Here is a 21,873-nt window from a genome sequence, read left to right as displayed (position 1 = left end):
AATCTGATTTTGGTATTGACCATCTGGTAATGTCCATGTGTAGAGTCTTCTCTTGTGTTGTTGGAAGAGGGTGTTTGCTATGACCAGTTGCGTTTTCTTGGCAAAACTTGATTAGCCTTTGCCCTGCTTCATTTTGTACACCAAGGCAAAACTTGCCTGTTTACTTCAGGTATCTCTTGACTTCCTAGTTTTGCATTCTAGTCTCCTATGATGAAAAGTGTAAACCAGTAGCTACATGTGATTTCAGTCTTTGAAATGTGGTTGGTGCAAATAAGGTACTGAATTTTCAAATCTTTCTAAATTTTAATTTATTGAAATTTACAAAGCAGCATGAGGCTATGGTATTGAACAACACATATAGGTGGGTGACAAACAAAAAATCAATAAATAAAAGAGCAGATAATTCCTGATAGTTATCATTTGTCAGGGAGGTGATAATGCTATTTAGGATGGAGTGATTAAGCATGACTTTGGGGCAAATTTAGGTTGAGCAGTCACAGAAGACCCCTCGATGTTTTGGCCAGATTTGGCCAGCAGAGGTAAGAGGATCCCTGCTAGAGAGAACAGCAGATGAAAAGGACTAGAAGAGGAAATGAGTTTGGTATATTTGAAGAGGAGAAGACCTATGTGGCTGGATCATAGTGACAGTGAGTAAGTACTCTAGAAAAGTAGTTGTGATGACAAGAAGAGATTCAGGCCTTATTAATTAACTTATCCATGAATATTTCCCCTGGAGAATCCTGCAGGCGTTTCAGACTCAGCTTACTCTGTACAGAACATCCAAAATTTGTTCTTCTCCTGTTTCCTATTTCAGTGAGTGGTACCACCATTTAACCTGGCATTATCTTCTTCCACTCCCTCTTCCTCACTCTATCCATTGTCAAGTCTTGTCATTGTTCTTCTAAATATCTCTAGAATATGTCCACTTCTCCTCATGCTTGTGGGATATTTTCTTGATTCATAGACTCATAATGGTTTCTTTGCCTCAATTTATTTTTTACATGGGTTTCCCGGTAGCTCAGCTGGTAAAGAATCCCCCTGCAATGCAGGAGACCCCAGTTTGATTCCTGGGTTGGGAAGATCCCCTGGAGGAGGGTATGGCAACCCACTCCAGTATTTTTGCCTGGAGAATCCCCGTGGGGTTGCAGAGAGTTGGACATGACTGAGCGACTAAGCACAGCACAGCACATTCTTTACACAGCAGCCAGAGTGATCAATCTAAAATACAAATGCAACCATACCACTCTTTGGCTTCAAATCTTACCATGCTCCCCAAGGTACTCAGATTAAAGCAGAAATTCCTTAACAAATACTTACTTGGATCCTTATTAGCCTAATGTGCCTTGCTCAAACCTGTTTTCAACAATTTGAAAATGCCTTGCTCTCTATTATTTGGGCATCTGTGAAGAGTGTTTCTTCTGCATAGGATTTTCTTTTGCTCTAGCTTCTCCAAACTTTGGATGACATACTTGTCATATAGCTTAATCAACACTTCCTCCAATAAATCTTCCATGACTCCCTGGCCCATGTTTGATGTCCTTCAGGTCTTCTCACTCTGAATTTCCCCATATAGCACTTACTTCAGTTCAGTTCAGTCGCTCAGTCATGTCCGACTCTTTGCGACCCCATGAACTGCAACACACCAGGTCTCCCTGTCCATCACCAACTCCCGGAGTTCACCCAAACCCATGTCCATTGAGTCGGTGATGCCATCCAACCATCTCACACTCTGTCATCCCCTTCTCCTCCTGCCCTCAATCTTTCCCAGCAACCAGGTCTTTTCAAATGAGTCAGCTCTTCGCATCAGGTGGCCAAAGTATCAGAGCTTCAGCTTCAACATCAGTCCTTTCAATGAACACCCAGGACTGATCTCCTTTAGGATGGACTGGTTGGATCTCCTTGCAGTCCAAGGGACTCTCAAGAGTCTTCTCTAACACCACAGCTCAAAAGCATCAATTCTTCTGTGCTCAGCTTTCTTTATAGTCCAACTCTCACATCCATATATGACCACTGGAAAAACCATAGCCTTGACTAGACGGACCTTTGTTGGCAAAGTAATGTCTCTGCTTTTTAATATGTGTTCTACATTGGTTATAGCTTTCCTTCCAAGGAGTAAGCATCTTTTAATTTCATGGCTGCAATCACCATCTGCAGTGATTTTGGAGCCCCCAAATTTGAAGTCAGCCACTGTTTCCACTGTTTCCGCATCTATTTGCCATGAAGTGATGGGACCTGATGCCATGATCTTTGTTTTTTGAATTTTGAGTTTTAAGCCAACTTTTTCACTCTCCTTTCACTTTCATCAAGAGGCTCTTTAGTTCTTCTTCACTTTCTGCCATAAGGGTGGTGTCATCTGCATATCTGATGTTATTGATATTTCTCCCTGAAATCTTGATTCCAGCTTGTTCTTCCTCCAGCCCAGTGTTTCTCATGATGTACTCTGCATAGAAGTTAAATAAGCAGGGTGACAATATACAGCCTTGACATACTCCTTTTCCTATTTGGAACCAGTCTGTTGTTCCATGTCCAGTTCTAACTGTTGCTTCCTGACCTGCATATAGGTTTCTCAAGAGGCAGGTCAGGTGGTCTGGTATTCCCATCTCTTTCAGAATTTTCCACAGTTTATTGTGATACACATAGTCAAAGGCTTTGGCATAGTCAATAAAGCAGAAATAGATGTTTTTCTGGAACTCTCTTGCTTTTTCCATGATGCGGCGGATGTTGGCAATTTGATCTCTGGTTCCTCTGCCTTTTCTAAAACCAGCTTGAACATCTGGAAGTTCATGGTTCACGTACTGCTGAAGCCTGGCTTGGAGAATTTTGAGCATTACCTTACTAGCATGTGAGATGAGTGCAATTGTGCGGTAGTTTGAGCATTCCTTGGCATTGCCTTTCTTTGGGATTGGAATGAAAACTGGCCTTTTCCAGTCCTGTGGCCACTGCTGAGTTTTCCTATTTGCTGGCATATTGAGTGCAGCACTTTCACAGCATCATCTTTTAGGATTTGAAATAGCTCAACTGGAATTCCATCACCTCCACTAGCTTTGTTTGTAGTGATGCTGCCTAAGGCCCACTTGACTTCGCATTCCAGGATGTCTGGCTCTAGGTGAGTGATCACACCATCGTGATTATCTGGGTCATGATCTTTTTTGTACAGTTCTTCTGTGTAATACACACACCTCTTCTTAATATCTTCTGCTTCTGTTTGGTCCCTACCATTTCTGTCCTTTATTGAACCCATCTTTGCATAAAATGTTCCCTTAGTGTCTCTAATTTTCTTGAAGAGATCTCTGCTAAGTTGCTTCAGTCATGTCTGACCCTGTGCGACCCTATAGATGGCAGGCCACCAGGCTCCCCCGTCCCTGGGATTCTCCAGGCAAGAACACTCAAGTGGGTTGCCATTTCCTTCTCCAGTGCATGAAAGTGAAAAGTGAAAGTGAAGACAGTCGTGTAGGACTCTAAGCAACCCCATGGACTGCAGCCTACCAGGCTCCTCCTTCCATGGGATTGTCCAGGCACAAGTACTGGAGTGGGTTGCCATTGCCTTCTCTGTCTTTCCCATTCTATTGTTTTTCTCTATTTCTTTGCATTGATCGCTGAGGAAAGCTTTCTTATCTCTTCTTGCTATTCTTTGGAACTCTGCATTCAAATGGGTATATCTTTCCTTTTCTCCTTTGCTTTTCACTTCCCTTCGTTTCACAGCTATTTGTAAGGCCTCCTCAGACAGCCACTTTGCTTTTTTGCATTTCTTTTTCTTTGGGATGGTCTTGATTCCTGTCTCCTGTACAATGTCACAAACCTCCGTGCATAGTTCATCAGGCACTCTTTCTATCAGATCTAGTCCCTTAAATCTATTTCTCACTTCCACTGTATAATCATAAGGGATTTGATTTAGGTCATACCTGAATGGTCTAGTGTTTTTCTCCACTTTCTTCAATTTCAGTCTGAATTTGGCAATAAGGAGTTCATGATCTGAGCCACAGTCAGCTCCCAGTCTTGTTTTTGCTGACTGTATAGAGCTTCTCCATCTTTGGCTTCAAAGAATATAACCAATCTGATTTCGGTGATGTCCATGTGTAGAGTCTTCTCTTGTGTTGTTGGAAGAGGGTGTTTGCTATGGCCAGTGCATTCTCTTGGCAGAAGTCTATGAAACTAAGCCATGCCATGTGGGGCCACCCAAGATGGACAGATTATGGTGAAGAGGTCTGACAGAATGTGGTCCACTAGAGAAGGGGATGGCAAACCACTTCAGTATTCTTGCCTTGAGAACCCCATGAACAGTATGAAGAGGCACTTACTCCACCACCTGTAAATGTCTGCTTACAAATCTGTTGGCTGCACGAGTGCAGGATCAGTCTCCCATGTTTGTTGGTTCATTGCCAGCACTTAGCACAACGCTGGGCATCAAGTAGATGCTTAGTAAACATTTGCTGGATACGTACAAAAGAAATAACATGAATTCAGATACTTTTATTGACAATTAATCATTACCTATTGATCAGCAACAACAGATAGCGTTCATTGAGCATGCTTAGCATTTTGTTCTATCTCCTTTGTCTCTTCTACCATAACCCACTAAAGTAGGCATTCAATTCAGTTTTATAGAGAACTGAAACCTGTATAGATTTAGAATAACTTGCCTGAAGTGACACAACTGGCTAAGTGATAAAATCAGGAAAACCCTGGTGCCTTCTAAGTAAAAAAAATAAAATCCATTTTCTTTTTTAATATTTTTTTATTTGTCCAAGTCAAGTTCTAGCTGCAGCTTGTGGGATCCTCAGCTGTGGCATGTGGGATTCAGCCCCTGACTAGGGATCTAACCCAGCCCCCGCCTCCCCCTGCCAACATCAGAAGCACACAGTTGTGGTCACTGGGCCACCAAGGAAGTCCCTACAGTTCATTTTCTTAACTCCTACACCAGATGTGATGAGCTTTCTGAATTCCTTTATTCTAATAGAGACTTCACAGGCAGCAGTTGGTTTGTAACTGGAGAAGAAGGCTGCTTATGTCAGTTTTCTTGAGCTGAGTCATTATCCTAGATTTATAAAGCCAACTTCCATTTGCTGGGCTTGAAGTGAAGCTCAAGACTAAACTATTTTCTTCAGTTTGGTTGGGTGTATCTTGAAAAGGTTTTCAGACAGTGAACTCCTAGGGGGTGCTGGCTGAATGCTCTGGCAGTGGGCTCTGGGGCACCTGAGGGACTTGATGGGTGGTCTCCATGGAAAGAGGGAAGCCAGAAGTCTGGGAACTGGGGTGTTGACCATGCTGTGGCAGAAGGCATTTTCCATTTTCTTTGTCATCAGTAATCCATTTGGGGAGTGGCTTTGTTTTCCAAAAATTTTAGGAATTGCCACATTGAATTGTGACCTATAGCTTGGTGGAAATTCTGACGGACTGTTGTTTGAGGGCCATTTGGGGATTTGTAGTCCATTTGTAGTCCATTTGGCCATTTGGGATTTGATGTGACTTTGGGGATTTTGATTCTGTCGTTTTGGCCTCAGCCTGTCATGTTTCCGGTGGGTTGAACAGTTAAGTGGAGTGTCTTCCTTTTGCAAGACTCTAGGCACTGGCCAGATTTCATCTTGCTTATTTTTCACTACATGTGACTTTGGCAGGAGAGTGGCAATTGTTGGCTCTTTCATAATGAGAAGGACAATGGGGACCAGAGAGGTTTATTGGCTTACCTCGGTGAAACATCCAGGTTAGAGTAAATCAAGGCCATAGGATTATGTTTGTGAGTTAGACTGTTCAGTCTTACTGGGGAAGAAATGCATGTTTCATATTTAAGGATCTGTATACTTCCATATATATTCATTCTTTCATTCCACAATTAGGCTTCCCAGGTGGTACAGTGATAAAGAATCTGCTTGCCAATGAAGGAGATGCAGGAGATGCTGGTTTGATCCCTGGGTTGGGAAGATCCCCTAGAGAAGGAAATGGCAACCCATTCCAGTATTCTTGCCTGAATACTGGAATACTCCATGGACAGAGGAACCTGGAGGGCTATAGTCCATGGGTCACAGAGAGTCAGACACAACTGAGCAACTGACCAGTACTCAGCAATTATTTATGAAGATCCTACTTTGTCCTAGGAACTGGGGTTATAAAGAGAAATAAGACAGACATGCTATCAAGAACTGACATTGCAGTTGAAGAGGGAGACAGAAGATGTAAACAAATACATGAATTTTTCATTTTGAATGATAATTTTCTACAGAGAAAATAAAAACAGAGGAAGTGTATGTAGAGTGCTTGGGGTGGGTGAAGGAAGGATCATCAAAAGGCTTCTTCCATGAGATTGTGACATGTAAGCTAATAGCAGAAGGATGTAAAAGGGCTAAGCTCGAGGAATCTAGGGAAGAGCACTCCAGGCAGAGGGAACAGCAAGTGCCAAGGCCCTGAGGCTAGGGTGAGAGTGTTATGTTTGAGGGTAGGAATGCTGAGTCTTTAGAGGTTTTTAAGCAGAGGAGTAATGGGATGCTCATCTTTGTGCTAAGTTATGCTAAGTCACTTCAGTCGTGTCCGACTCTGTGTGACCCCATAGACGGCAGCCACCAGGCTCCCCCGTCCCTGGGATTTTCCAGGCAAGAAGACTGGAGTGGGTTGCCATTTCCTTCTCCAATGCATGAAAGTGAAAAGTGAAAGCAAAGTCTCTCAGTCGTGTCCGACTCTTAGCAACCCCATGGACTGCAGCCTACCAGGCTCCTCCATCCATGGGATTTTCCAGGCAAGAGTACTGGAGTGGGGCGCCATTGCCTTCTCCATTGCTCATCTTTAGTATACAAGATCTCACTATTTTCCGTGCAGAGGGGGACTGAGGGAAATAAAGCATAAAACAGGGAGAACAGGAAGAGATTACTACAGGGGTTCATTAATTTGTATCAAATCTGTTGCATCATTTGATCCATTTTTACTCTGTTATTTATTTGATTTTCATGCCTGTCTTCATTGCCTTGATTTGAGCCAATTCAGCTATTTCAGTTGTTTCTTCTTCATTTCCGGATTCCAGCCAATCCCTATCCTCTCCCGTTTGTTTTCTTCCAGCCTCTAGGCTTAGTTCTCATTATGCAGAGTTACATTATGCATGCTCTTCTTAAAGATCATTCTGCAATCCCCTTTGCCCCCAGAATCAAGTTCATGATCTTTAGTGTAGTAATCAACTCACCAGTATTGAGTCATTCATTTGTGGGTCAGCAGATTGCTTGTTGGTGTAGCACTGGACTTATTTATTTTTGCAGCTGATAACTCTTACCGCGTATAACCAGTCATGTGAAGAGGAAAGTTAGGAACATGAAGTCCCCCTGATTCCGGATTGAACTGTTTAGAAGCTGCATGGACCGTGCTAACTAATCAGTGGGTGAGACACAGCGTTCAAGGGCCAATAAGGTATTTCCATAGCCTCCTGGTAGAGTTTGTTGACTCAATAGCTCTGGGAAGTCACTCAGCTGGATACATTTTTGTTGGAATGACTTGCATGAAAGGGACAAAAGGAGGGACCTGAACTCTAAGACAGATAAAGTCCAACCTAACCACAGACTCCCTTAACCTCTTAATGTCATTCTAGAGGGCAAAGACAGCCAGTTCTTATGAATAGAAATTATTTCATTTAAAAGGTGGAAATATCTGGTCAGAAGGAAATGCCCATTCCATGTGAGATTTATCCTAACCCTGCATCATGTTGTTCATAGGCAATAGGGCCCTGTGAGTGAAACACCCAATAACAGATGGTTAAGAAACAGAAAACTTTGTGATTATTTTCTGAGTTGAATTTGTAGACTTATAATGCAGTGATTCAACTCTGGCTGTCAGCACCCAGCAAGAATTCTGTCTTTAAGCATTTGTAGTCATGAGGCAAATATATGCTGAAGTATTTTCTAACCTAGCTTTACTAAGGACTCCTTAAACAGACGGTAGTTTCTCTAGACTGGTTTTCTGGTCTACTAGATAATCAGAGGGAAAATTTAATAAAAATTAATTTTGTTCTATCATTTCTCATTGAAGAAAATAAGATTTTTGAGGTTGCTGCCCATGATGCCAAAGGAGATAAATGAAATTTGTTTCTGCCAATTTTAAGAGCCATGCTAGAAGGTTTTTTTGGTAGAATAAGTAATCGTTTTTAAAGATATGATAGAATAGCTCAATATTTTCTGTATTTAACTTTAAGGTGGGGTATAATTTTTAATGTTTATACTACAAGTGAATTATAATTTTCCACCATATTTTAAGCATAATACAAATGTTTAGCTTGCAGCTATGCATTGTACAAACCATACCATAAGAAGTGCCACAGAAATCAAACACGAAAAAAGGAAAGGAAAACATATCTCTCATTTTGCCATTTTAAAAACCAGCTGTTTTAATGTTTCCTTCCAGTTAGTCAATATGTTACCTAATTTTCATAACCTAGACAAGACTTTACAATCAGGTTTTTGTTTCTAATGTTACATAAGTCTTTTTTCTCAGCCACTTTGCATTTTGAAACCCTAATGTGCCTTTACAGCAGAATTTCTAGGCGATAATGGATCTCTTCAAAAAGGTTATCTAAGTTCTGGAAGTGAAAGGTTTTCATTGCTGTTCTCAAAGTTACCATATTGTGGGTAATCTTTATTGTTTCAACTGAGACAGCAACTTGCCAGGGCCCAAACAAAGCTCCTAAGATTAACAGTCCTAGGAGAACAGGGGAAGGGTCACAATCTGTGAGTGCTAAAAAGAGGTCAATTTTCCTTTCCTGTTCTATCAAGAATACAAAGCTCTTAGCTTTTACACTGAAGGCATCGAAACTCCTGCTCAATTTAATGACAAATATAGGGAACGCACATAGGGCCTTGTGGTTTGCTGCCTTTACAAGGTACTCAATAGAAGAAAGGCCACAGTTAGCAGCATAAATTCTAGCTACTGTTGCTCAGTCATCTGTTCCATCAAGGGAAAGAACACACTGATATTAGAAGCAAGAGTGAGAGTGAGAGAGTGAAGTCACTTAGTCGTGTCCGACTCTTTGTGACCCCATGGACTGTAACCTATCAGGCTCCTCGGTCCATGGAATTTTCCAGGCAAGAGTACTGGAGTGGGTTGCCATTTCCTTAGGATGGCATTAATCAAAGTGTTTGCCTGCTGTAGTAAAGGCGATCTGTATGGAGTTATATGGATCTTTTATCTGCTTTTCTCATATTTGTCCAAGGTTGTATAGAATTTTCCATGGATTTAGTATGTGCCCAATAGCAGACACCAAGAGAATTCTTCAGAAAATATTTTCTGAACTAAAATGTTTTCCTCAGAAGTGACCTGGAGGGAAAGTGATGTGGAAGAAAGGGAGGATGTGATTTGACCCCCGAGCCTGTGAGTCACAGTTCACGGTCAGAAAGCTGCAGGGCATACCCTGGTGAGGGGTTCAGTTTGATGTCTGTGGCTGTATCTACAACAAAGAAAATTAAGATGGGCTAAAGGGTGCAGGGAAGGTGGCTCTTCCCCAGTGTTTCTCACTTGGCACATAAGATAACTTTCCAGAGCTTCTATTCTATTCTTTCCACTCACTAGCCCAATGTGTTCTGGGACTGAATGTGCTAACATGCATAAGCCTTGTTAATTACGAGACGATCCTCATTGTCGTCATCTGCCTCAGTCAAGGATTACCAAATGTCCTTGGTCAATGAGGCCTGCACAAATATGGATTTTACTCCAGAATCATTTGGTTTCTTAAAAATATATATTGCTAATAACAATGTACTGGTTTTCACAGATGAGACGACACACTGTTTATCTGGCCCTCCCTAGAGACAGGATGCAATGGCTAGGTGACAGAATACTGGGTTGTCACATAGAAGATGAGCTGAATGGGCCAACCCTCATACTCTAACCACCACTGGGCCTTGTCTGTTTACCTGTTTGCTCACTCACTCACTAGGCCGGTATTGGTTGACTTAATTTGGCTGGTTGTTGTTCGTTGTTCAGTTGCTCAGTCATGTCCGACTCTCTGTGACCCCATGGACTGCAGCATGCCAGGCTTCCGTGTCCTTTACTGTCTGCCAGAATTGCTCAAACTCATGTCCATTGAGTTGGTGATGCCATCCAACCATCTCATCCTCTGTCGTCCCCTTCTTCTCCTGCCTTCAATCTTTCCCAGCATCAGGGTCTTTTCTAGGCTATTTGCATGAGCTAAGGAGGCAGAATCTCAAAAAGCCTTCAATCTGTTAGAGAACACAGACATGACTTAAAAATCTCTTAATAAATGCAAAATTAAATCTGTCACGGGTGCAAAGAACGGAGGGTACAATGGGGCTGAGAGTGCCGACTGGGGGTAGTGACCTGGTCAAGAGGTATCTCCAGAAAGAAATCACTGACCTACAGTTGAAACAAGAATAATAACATTGGTTGACAATTACCAAGTGGTTCCTATGTACCAGGCCCAGATTTTAGTGCTTTATATGGATTTTTGGTGAGTTACGGATTCATGTTAACATATAGGTGAGAAAACTCAGGCTTGGAGATAGTAAGTAACTTGTTTAGGATCATGCAGCTTGAGTAGAAATACTGGAACTCAATGTAATTGCAAAGTCTGGAGTTTTACCACTCTGATGTACTGTCTCCTGTCTTGCTTGAGATATAACTTAAGCAGGTAAAGAGAATGGTGGGAAGGGATGCCAGGCAGGTGGAACAGCTTGTGTGGAGCACAGAGGTGGGAGAGAAGAGAAGCAGGGTGGATGGGGTGATGGGGGAAGAGAAAAGAAGCATGCTGAAGAGGGTGCGAGGTGAGGCTGGGAGGTGGGCAGGGCCAGGCTGTCTGGAGCTGGGGAGCCAGGTCAGACCCTGGCACTGCCCAACAGGAAATCTCTGAAAGGTTCTAGGCAGGGGTGGATGTAATCAGACTAGCATTTTGAAAAAGCCACTCCAGCTGTAGTATAGAGCTTAGATGAGGACAAAGGTTGATTTGGGGAGATAAATTAAAACCCTTTAGAGGTGGCGAGGGGTTTCAGAGCAGTCAAGGTGCTGAGATAAGTTTTAACATTATGACTTTGGACAAAGATGTCATGTTGAGAAGGGAACAGTGGGGAGGTGATGTGGCTTGGAGGGAAAGATCACACATTTGATTCAGGCTGGTTGAGTCTGAGGTATCTTTCTGAACCCAAGTGGGGTTGTCTAGCAGATCATATTATATATACATCAGGAGCTCAGGAAGAGCTTGGGGCAGGAGATATAAATGTGTGAGTCACCCCAGGGAGAGATGGTAATTGCGCCCATTGGCATGGGTGAGAATAGTCTAGGGAGAGTCTTTGTTTTCATCACCCCCTCCGTGCCTTCTTTCTTCTTTCCAGCTTGTCTCTGGGTTGTATGCAGCCTTTCCCTTGCTATGTTACCTATCTGCAAACCTGATTCCTTTGCCCCCTTCCCCATCGTCCATCCATCCTCACACTCATGTATATTCTCTATCCCCCCATCCATCAATCTCTTCCTTCTTTCCACTCGCTAACTTGCTGCTGATGCATGCTGATTTTTCTGTTTCTTTTTCAAGGCAGCCAGTGACCCCACCCCCCCATCCCCCCCACCAACCCGCCCGCCCCCAAGCACTAGATCCAATGGCTCATCCTGACCCAGACTACATCTCCTGGCTTCACCTTTGCATCTCACTCTTGATACCTCTTCCTTTGAACATTCTCCTGCTCTGTGTTCCCTGGCATGTATTATCTTGACCATCAACTCTTTTCTGATTTCTCTTGTTTTCCTCAGATATAGAACGTTCTATTGGGGGTTTGGCCAAAAATTTGTTCGAGTTTTTCTGTAACAGCATATGGAAACACCCGAACAAACTTTTTGGCCAACCCAATACTGCTACCCCATAAATGGATGCATTCCCCAGAAATGTTTTCTTCCTCCTTCTTCTGTACATGCTCCATCAGCCACCCACTTGTGGATAGCACCAAAGACATATGTTTCTAGCCAACACGTGAATACCACAGACCCGATTGTCCAACTGTGGGCTAAACACCTCCTCTCAGCATTCTACTAGCATCCCAAACTCAGCATGGTCCGTACCAAACATTTCTTTTTCCTTTCAAGCAATTCAGTGTCCTATACTGTCTGTTTTAGCTGGGTCCCCCTTTCTTCATTCTTTCATCCTTCTTTAGTGCTACCAGATTCAGAGCGCTGTTATCTATAGCCTGGGACCTTTGCCTTCATCTCCTACCCAGTTTTTCTTCCAGGTTTCTTCTTGTTCTGAATGAATCCTATGCATTTGCTCTAAACGAATCATGTATTCAACCCACTTCATGTCTCCTCAGCCTCAAATCTTTAACAATCCTCTATTACCCCTGAAATAGGGCTTCCCTGGTTGCTCAGCAGTAAAGAATCTACTTGTAATGCAGGAGATGCAGGAGATGTGAGTTTGATCCCTGGGTTGGGAAGATCCCCTGGAGGAGGGTGTGGCAACCCAGTCCAGTATTTTTACCTAAAAAAATCCCATAGACAGAGGAGCCTGGCAGGCTACAGTCCATAGGGTCAAAAAGAGTCTGACGTAACTGAAGTGACTGAGCACAGCGTGGCACCACTGAAATAAGTACAGCCCCATTAGCCTAGTTTTAATGATCCCTTTCACCTGGTCCTGATGGAGTCTCCCACCTTTATCTTCTACTTCCACCTGATACACACGTTCTGAGCCAACTATGTCAGCCTCTCCTCCAGGCTGCATGATACTTGAAGGCAGATATCCGTGCTTCAGAATCCTTGTATCACCTACACTCACACCTGGAACATAGTAGGTGCTCACTAAAGGTTTGGCGTGTGCAGTCTGGTGCTTCCAGGCCCTTGCCTTTACTCCTGGCCCACTTCTTACGTGAAGGGACCTCCTCTCCTTGTCTTAAGAAGGAAGATGATGTATGTACTGCTGTGCTTAGTTGCACGGTCATGTCCGACTCTTTGCTACCCCATGGACTGTAGCCCGTCAGGCTCCTCTGTCCATGGGGATTCTCCAGGCAAGAATACTGGAGTGGGTGGTCATGCACTCCTCCAGGGGATCTTCCCAACCAAAGGATCAAACCCAGGTCTCCTTCACTGCAGGCGAATTCTTTACCATCTGAGCCACCAGGGAAGCCTAATACAATAGGGCCATTTAAAGTTGTGCATTGGGAATTCCCCGGCAGTTCAGTGGTTAGGACTCTGCACTTTCACTGCAGGGGCCAAGAATTCAATCCCTGGTTGGGAAACTAAGATCTTTCATGGCATGGCCAAAAAAATGTGCATTATATATACATAAGCTCAACTTTTAGAACTTATTTCTAGCACCACTTTCTTCACGAAACCATTACTTATCCTCCTAAGAACCATCCCTTCTCTGAATCCTCAAGATATTTCTCTTTCCTTAAAAAAATTTTTTTAGGTACCAGAGTGGGATGCAGGGATATTTAAAAGGAGATATGATCCCTAGTCTGATATCTTTGTTGAGTTTGATCATTAGGTATGTTTTTATTATAAAACTTTTGATTCTAAACAGTAATATGAAGACTCATCTACCCCATCACCAGCTGCCCACAAGCCCTTTCCAGCCATAGTTCACTCCATTGAGCTCAGATGTTGGTCCCCTGGGCACATAATGTGGTGCCTTGCCCACACTAGTTTCTTACCATTTGTGGACATAAATTAGGTGAAGTGATGCATATTGCTGCCAATATTGTCCATCATAAGTGAAGAGTGAGTCAAAGATGGGAGCTGTGTTTATTTTGTTTCAGTTGCCAGTTTGCTTCAGTGGCTTCAGTTGCCAGAAAGTGCTAGTTACTAAGTTGTGTCTGACTCTTTGCAACCCCATGGACTATAGCTCTCCAGGCTCCACTGTCCATTTGGAATTCTCCAGGCAAGAATACTGGAGTGGGTAGCCATTCCCTTCTCCAGGGAATCTTCCTGACCCAGAGATTGAACCCAGGTCTCCTGCATTGCAGGTGGATTCTTTTGAGCCACCAGGGAAGAGAGGGAAGGCAACACTGCCTCTCTCCCAGGACCAGTGGAAGCAGTAATGGAGCTGTGTGTCACCATGAGTAGCTATTTCTGCCACTTAATTTGGGGGATACAAGAAATGAGGCCAGTATGAAGGTAAATATTAAAGATAAATATTATGTAAGCACAAGCATGTTTCTTGTGGAGTTAATCTCTGTGTGATCTTTCATTCCCAGCGCTCTGACTCTGCCAGCCAAGCCCAGGGCAGGCACTTCAAACCTATCACTATCTTGTCTCCACCACAGAGGCTGGGAAATGAGTTCTATAAAATTATACTTTGTGTTCAGAATCCTGTATTTGTGATTTGAAGTTGGTCCGCTCCTCAGTCAGTTCTTGGAAGAGCTGTAATTCTTCAATCTTCCTAATTATCCCCATGGATATAAAATGTTGAGGACCTTGTAGGATCTTTCTCTAGGACATGATCCATTTCTTGCCCTTTTGAGAGATAGCCAAAATCTTAGGATGAAAAAATAACTCTTGATGAAAGGGTTCTGGACAGTTCTCCCAAAGCAGCCACTGAATTACGGGAAAAACATTTATGGGGAGAAACCACAGGGCATGGAGGCAGGGTCTAATTCAGTCATCAATAAGTCCATTGTTTCTATCTTGGGAATCTCATTTTTCCATAGAAGTTCTTTAAAAGGGCTAAAGCACTCAGAGAACCACTTCAGTTCTATATGGGGTCCCAGAGAAAGACTTGGGCAGTGAGTAGGGAGGAGAGTTTTCTGCTGATGAAGGGAGCTGAGTCAGGCATTTCCAGGGGCTTATCTGCAGGCAGGTGGACTACTCTTAGGAGGATACTCTTAGACAGGATCGGGTTTCATGTGAGGGTCAGAGGATCTAAGGAGGACCATCAACTCCAAGTAGGAAGCAAGTTACTTTTTTTTGTTTGTCCCCAGAATATTCAATTGCAAAATGAGCGTAAGAATACCTGGGCCCAGCCTTCTTAGCAAAGTTATTATGTTGATCAAACCAGAAATGAGGAAGAGGGGGAAACTAAAACTGTTATTAAGCATTTTGAGATGCTAAACGTGTTATAGAAACGGCTTTCATTTCATTTTGAAAGAGGCAATAGCATTTTCTGTTTATTAAGTGACCCATAAAATTAATGAGAAATGTTGAAATGCTCTGAGCCCTTAAGGCAGAATGAGTATGAACACAGGAACCGACAGCCTGTCTTCTGTGAATTGCTGCTGCTGCTGCTAAATCGCTTCAGTCGTGTGAATTGCTAGTGGTAGTGAAAAGAGGCCCATTTCCAGCATCTTCTTCTTAGGTTTGAAGTCTTTGCCTAAACACGATTATGCAATATTTTGGGAGTCAGTTCCAAGCTTGCTCAAGTTGCTTATGAGAGATTTTGTTTATTAAATAATTTTCTGAAATTTATCAAGTTTTAGTGACTCACGGATTCATGCAAACTTATGTCTGACATTTAGAATTATAGAATGAGGGGGGAGAGATCATCTAATTTATCCTGTGTTTTACAGGAAAGGAAACTGGGAGCCAGGAAGTCTAAATGACTTGCCTGGAAGCTGTATGCTGTGCCCATGGGAAAGCTGGGCTGGAACCCATCCTCCAACCTTCCCAGCTCAGTGTTTCTCTTCAAATACACTTTCCGTGAATACTCTGGACATATATCCTACTTTCATGGTCAAAGCTAAATCCTTGGAAGAAAGCAAGAATGAATTTTCCCCTGTGATTTCAAAATAAGAGAAACATGTTGTAATTGTAATACACCATGCTTTTAAGAATGTACAGTTCTCTGTAGAATCTGTAGGTCCTAAAGTGCTTTCTAACACATTTAATCTCTGTAACAATTCAGGTGAAGATTGTTATTAATACCAGATATAGAAGAGGCTTGGTCAAGGTTTCCAAAAATCAAAATTGGGACTCAGGAAAGGTTTGAGTTTTCAATTCCATTTTAGGAGTTTTTATTATGCTATAAGAAAGACGATACCTAAGTGCTCTTAAGTATGAGTGATCATTAGTCATGGAGAGGAGACTCCCAGATATCCCCCACTTCCTTTAGCTCCACGCTGAAGCTAGGCTCTGCCTCAGTGTATCCTAAAATGTTGACACCCACACTGCTGTGACATGCCAATTCATAGTGGACTGAGTTTTCCAGCTCATCAATCAACAAAAACTCACTTGAGAAAGGCCTAGTTGAATCCACACTAGCAGTGGCAACAATAATAAAAACAGTTGATGTTTATCAGATACTTTTTCTAGATGACTTTTAAGTTATCGACTGATTTTATTTTCCCAGCAAAGCTATGACCATTATATTTCAATTTTATAGATGAGCCACAGAGAGGGTAGGTAACCTACTTCAGGTAACACAGCTAGTAAATGGCAGGTAAGTAAAATTTGCATTTTTGTTTTTCTTATTAAAAGTGTTGGGAAGATCCCTTGGAGAAGGAAATGGCAGCCCACTCCAGTATTCTTGCCTGGGAAATCCCATGGACAGAGGAGCCTGGTGGGCTACGGTCCATGGGATCGCAAAGAGTTGGACACAACTGAGCGTCTAACACTTTCCTTTTCAGTATTTTCATATAGTTAACTCCAACTGTTCAATCCTTCGTCTATGGTCTAAGATTCTCCCCTTACTGAAGCTCGGGTTCTCAGCTCCAAAACCACTGGGTTGAACTAGCAGTTCATTCTAGTACTGTTGTCCCCTCCCCACTACTGAGGGCTTCCCTTGTGGCTCAGCTGGCAAAGAATCCGTCCATAATGTGGGAGACCTGGGTTCGATTCCTGGGGTGGGAAGAGCCTCTGGAGAAGGGAAAGGCTACCCATTCCAGTACTCTGGCCTGGAGAATTCCACGGGGTTGCAAAGAGTTGGATACAACTGAGGGACATTCACTTACATCACCTTCACCTGCCTCTGAGGCAAGAGGCAGAAGGCCCCACCCAGGGTAAAGCAATCGGACATTCATTCTCTATGGACTGAAACTCCAAGACAAGAATAGCAGGGCAATTGAGGGGAGAAGCTATGCCCTGCCCAGACCACATACTTCTTATTCTCCAAGTCAAGAGACCTCCCTGGCCACACATACCCAGAAAAGGCTCCTTGGAGGCCAGAGCAGAGTTTTGTCAAGGGATGTTCTACCCAGATGCCTTTTTGGTAGGATCTACCTTGACTAAGAGATGCGTGTGCACACCTGGGAGGATCCTGAGATATACCAGATATGGACTGTGAACCAGGCAAATCAAAATGATTGGTCAAAGGAAACCTGGAAGAAATATCCCATCAGAGTAATTCAAACTGCCACGAGGGTGCGACTCAGTGACTCTCTCCCCATTTGAGTCCTCCTGTGTGACTGTCCACACGTACTCTACTTTTCCCTTCTTAATAAATGCTTTACTTGCTCCATTGCTTTCCATCTTTGTGGAAATTCTTTTCTGCAAAGCCAAAGGATCAGGGCCTATATCACTGACCACTGGTCTAGTTGCGAGGATCTGGTGTTTTCATTGCCACAACCCAGCCCAATTTCTGGTGGGGAACCCAAGACCCACTTCAAGACATTGCAGGCCAAGGCCACTGGAGATCACCATCATATGCTCCATGAACCTAGGCTGTCCCATCACACCCCTAGTCTGCTCCACCTTATCCTACATCATGGCAAACCACTGCAGTATTCTTGCCTGGGGAATCCCATTGACAGAGAAGCCTGGTGGGCTATGTATGCTGAGGGGTGACAAAGAGTTGAACAGGACTGAGCATGCACACACACACAAACAAAAATATCCCTATTTCCAGGGATAAGCAAAAGTTACATCGTTATCGTTTGTATTTATATATAAGCATTAAGCTTACGAAATTTCCAGACATTTTAACATGGGAAAAATGGGATATAAAATATAAAATGGGATATAAAATAACCACTCCTTCTCTCCTCCCTCTGCCCTTTACTTCTTAAAATATTCGTTTGAGCAAACTCATTACTCAGTGGTAATACAAAATCCTCCCACAAAAGAATATAAAGTCCCCAATCCAACAGTTCTTTCCTTTGCCTTGACAAGTGTATACAGAGAAAACTAGGTTAAACCAACAAAAGGGCAACCTGTGATGGGGCAACAGGAAGGTGACGTCTCCAGGTAAACACCCAGGCTTGTGTACAGACTTCTGCAGAACAGATAAGGCTTGCCGCTGATATGATGCTGCGGGAGCATGTGCTGGGTGTCCTGTATTGTTTGAATTTAAAGTCTTTTTCAGCATTAACTACTGAAGGGCCACCCTCCTTGCTGCCCCTGAAGTGTTAGGTCCCAGAAATTCCATCTTTCATTTGAGATGCCCAGCTGTGAGTTCAATGGTACACTTGGTGTAACTCGGAAATGAATCATCTCAAATGATGATTTCCTCTACTTAGAATCAATGAGCTTTCAAAAACAATTAAAGATGTTGAAATTTGTACCTTTTTATATGTGAAAGGCCTTTATGAGGTACCTTTACCAGTCCTTGAAATAAAGCCAAGTAGGGGGGCAAAAGAGAAGTTCAAATCATATAGATGGGATTGATATTGAAAGAAGTGGAAATAATTGTTTACGTATCCATTTGACATGCCAACCAGAAAGGGGTTAAGTTCCTGCCTGCGCTGCATTTTCTTCCTTATGAATTAAGCGCTAAAATATGCCCACTTCATCATTTTCCTCACACACCTAGCTCTTCCTCTATAATGCCGTGTCTCTACTTGCCTGCAGACAGAGCTCCCCATATTTTGCTTCTGACTCTAAACACCCATGATCACTCATGATGAGAGAGCATTGGTTAATGAGATGGCTGTGAGACGTTGAGAAAGTTCTGTTTGGCTTGTAAAGCCATGACTGTCTTTTATAATGGAACTTTTATCTTCTGACAGAGAGCTTGGAGCTCACATCTTTTTTTTTTTTTTTTTTTGCTCAGCATTTTCATTAGTGGTTGATGGTGACTACTCAAGGATTTCATTCTTCTGTCATGGAGAGCTGGGTTGAAGATGGAGAGGCAGGTGGACATTTCTTTCTCCTGCTCTGTGCATCCCACAAGGCTTTTACAGAGCAGGGTAATAAACTATCTCCTGAAGGAGAGGAAGGTTTATCCTTATATCATGAACCTATCATTGTGGCCGACTCTCAAGGCAGATACATATACCTCACTACCAATGCAAACGTCACTTTTCCCCTTCATTTCATATGGAAATTGTCTTGTCAAATAGGAAGTTGTGTGGATGTTGAGTTAGACACAGGTCATTTCCTTTTGCTACAGAGGAGCCTGCGAAATGAGAGCCACCATGACCTTAACCTGCATTCCAGTTCAATCAATAACCCAGAGGCCAAGGTAATCACTTGATGTAGAGTCACTACTTGACTTTTCTGCTTCATTGTGTTTACAGTTAGAGAAAAACACATCCCACAACGCAATATGTACATGCTTTCTATCAAGGATGTAGCATAAGTGTAAACAAAGTGCCCTCTTAAGTCAATATTTGCTGGGAAAAGCACAGCGTGTTCTTGGTATTATTATGGTACAAGGTTTCACAAGCTAAGAAAAACATTGAATTTGCTACATAGTTATGTACAAGTACTGTGAAGCATAACAGGAAAAAAGCAGTCTTACATTTTAATAAAATCAAATTCATACATGCTTTAATAGGCAAAAAGGTTTTTACTTACATAGACCATGGATGGAGTCTTCTGTCCCGTTTCTCATGGGGGAAAAAGCAGCTTTAAATGTTTTGTTGGAAAATACAATTGTCTTTTTTGGATTTCCATTAGATGGAAATGAATAGATGAATAATGTATATGTCTTTTGCCAATTAAAAAAAAGGGGGTCCTGTGATTTGTACAGCTGTGACTGAGAGGAGCCAATTGACACTTGAAGGCAAAGGAAGATGGAAAATGAAAGAATAAATGAGTGGAAAATTCCACAGCTCAGAATCCCAGTGCTCTCTTAAGGACAAGATTGTTACTTGAGAAGGCTCTGTTGAATTTTTGGCATTCTTGCATTATCTCACTTTGAAGATGGAATGTAAACCATGGTTTTCAGCCAGTATCACTGTTCTCTGAAGTACATTCAGTTAGATTTGCTGGGACTCTTTGGTAGTATCAATTTCCCTAAATTTAACCGAATAATAAAGGTTTCAAAAGCTTTGGGCATTCATGATCTGTCTTAGCGGAAAGAGCAGCTGCATCTTTCGGATGTCTGTGGTAAATTCTCTTTCTCTGGGACTCACCCAGAAAGATATCCACTCATTCACAAAGCCTTTAAAGACAATTTTGGCTACTTGTATAGTCTACTGCTACTCTTAGGGAGTATTGCTGGAAGTTCATTTGCTATAGAGATCATGAGAACTGCCAAAAAGTGGGCTTGGAAAAACTGGACAGGTGCTGGTTGCTGGTGACAAAGATACTTTCTTCTGTTCCTGTGGCAGAACATTTATTAAAACTTAATCTCTTCTTAATTTGTATATTTATTAAAAACAAAAACAGAGGGGAGATTCTGGGGCGGATGTTTGTTTTTAAAGTCAAATACTCACTAAAACTTCTGGAATTTGAGTTTCTGTTCTTGTCTTTGTGTCAATAAATAGCATATATTGAAAGTTATGTTTAAACATTGATTGTTGGTCACCTTGTTTTCAACTAATTAGAGATCTGTGCCTGATCAAAAAGGTTGGTTTTAGCAGAATTGAAAGAGGCACATGTACCCCCATGTTCATTGCAGCAAGCTTTACAACAGCTAGATGTCCATCAGCAGACGAATGGATAAGGAAATTGTGGTGTGTATACACAATGGAATATTACCCAGCTATAAAAAAGAACACATTTGAGTCAGTTCCAATGAGGTGGATGAAACTGGATTATACAGTGAAGTAAGTCAGAAAGAGAAACACCAATACAGTGTATTAACAAATATATATGGAATTTAGAAAGATGGTAATGACAATCCTATATGCAAGGCAGCAAAAGAGGTTTATTGAAACAATTCTGAGAACTCTCAGAGGGTGTAAGCAAGAGTTGTCCAGGGAGGCCTTGGGAAGGGGAGGCACCATGGAACTTTAAAGAGATCATGTCAAATGACTCAGTTCTCCAGACACCAGGTTAACACCAGATTCCCAGTTCTTGGGAGAAAAAGTCTTATTAGGCCAGTGTGGGTCTGTGCCCACCTTGGATCAATGAGCTGAGGTTACAGGGGCAGGACCACACAGCTCAGACCCGGCTTCTAGGGGCCTGCCACCACCATGGGCAGGGCCCTGGGAGGGACAACTCATGTGACTGACTGTGGCTGGGCAGCTGCCGTGGAAGGCATTGAACTCAGAAATTACAGCTTTCAAGTTCTACTTGGATGCAGATATATGTATATATGTATACACACTGTATGTATACATACACATATAGTAAAAAATCAGGCGGTTTCTTACACATTCCATAGCTATGGTTAGCATAGTTGTGGGGAGAAATTATTGCAACATCAGGTCATTAGTTTTGAGAAACGTTATTTTCACTCTCCTGTCAGACGCTTCACAAGGTCATTGGAATAGACGTGTGATAAATGGGAAACAACATAGAACACATATTTAGTGAGTAAACATACAAACCAAAATGCTATGTGACATCAAAATCCAGATATGTGTATTTTCTTTGCTTCACCTATGGGTACTCAAGAGTCCTTGGTAATTCATTCTTTGATTTGATCCATCTTTTTTGACGTCCTGTTTGTGTTGTCTCTGTATTGATCATCAGGAACTCAATAATATACTGGTCATAGTTCTGGCTCCCAAAGAGTTTACAGTCTAAGAGGCAGTTTAGTTCAGTGGGTTTGAGTTGTAGGATTAGTTGTGCACCTTATAGGAGTACATTTCAGGGATATCAGCACAGTCTGGATGCCGGGAAAGTCTTTCAGAAAGAAGTGGTTCAGACAGTAAA

General features: G+C 42.4%; 1 long non-coding RNA gene across 2 annotated transcripts in view; it reads right to left on the bottom strand.

Annotated features, from left to right (window-relative positions):
• Positions 1-19,924, bottom strand: part of LOC147371755 (uncharacterized) — a 64,085-nt gene extending 44,161 nt beyond the window's left edge. The window contains exon 1 of one of the 2 annotated variants that reach the window (XR_015163738.1): positions 19,624-19,924. This is a non-coding gene — a long non-coding RNA (uncharacterized LOC147371755). The remainder of the gene's footprint in view (positions 1-19,623) is intronic. The other variant, XR_015163739.1, reaches the window with a different exon arrangement.
• Between the last annotated feature and the right edge of the window lie 1,949 nt (positions 19,925-21,873).

This window comes from Bos grunniens, chromosome 5, assembly GCF_055505025.1.
Source record: "Bos grunniens cultivar Pamir isolate PY7600 chromosome 5, Bosgru_T2T1.0, whole genome shotgun sequence".
Lineage (NCBI taxonomy): Eukaryota > Metazoa > Chordata > Mammalia > Artiodactyla > Bovidae > Bos > Bos grunniens.
This window is presented reverse-complemented; position numbering and strand designations above follow the sequence as displayed.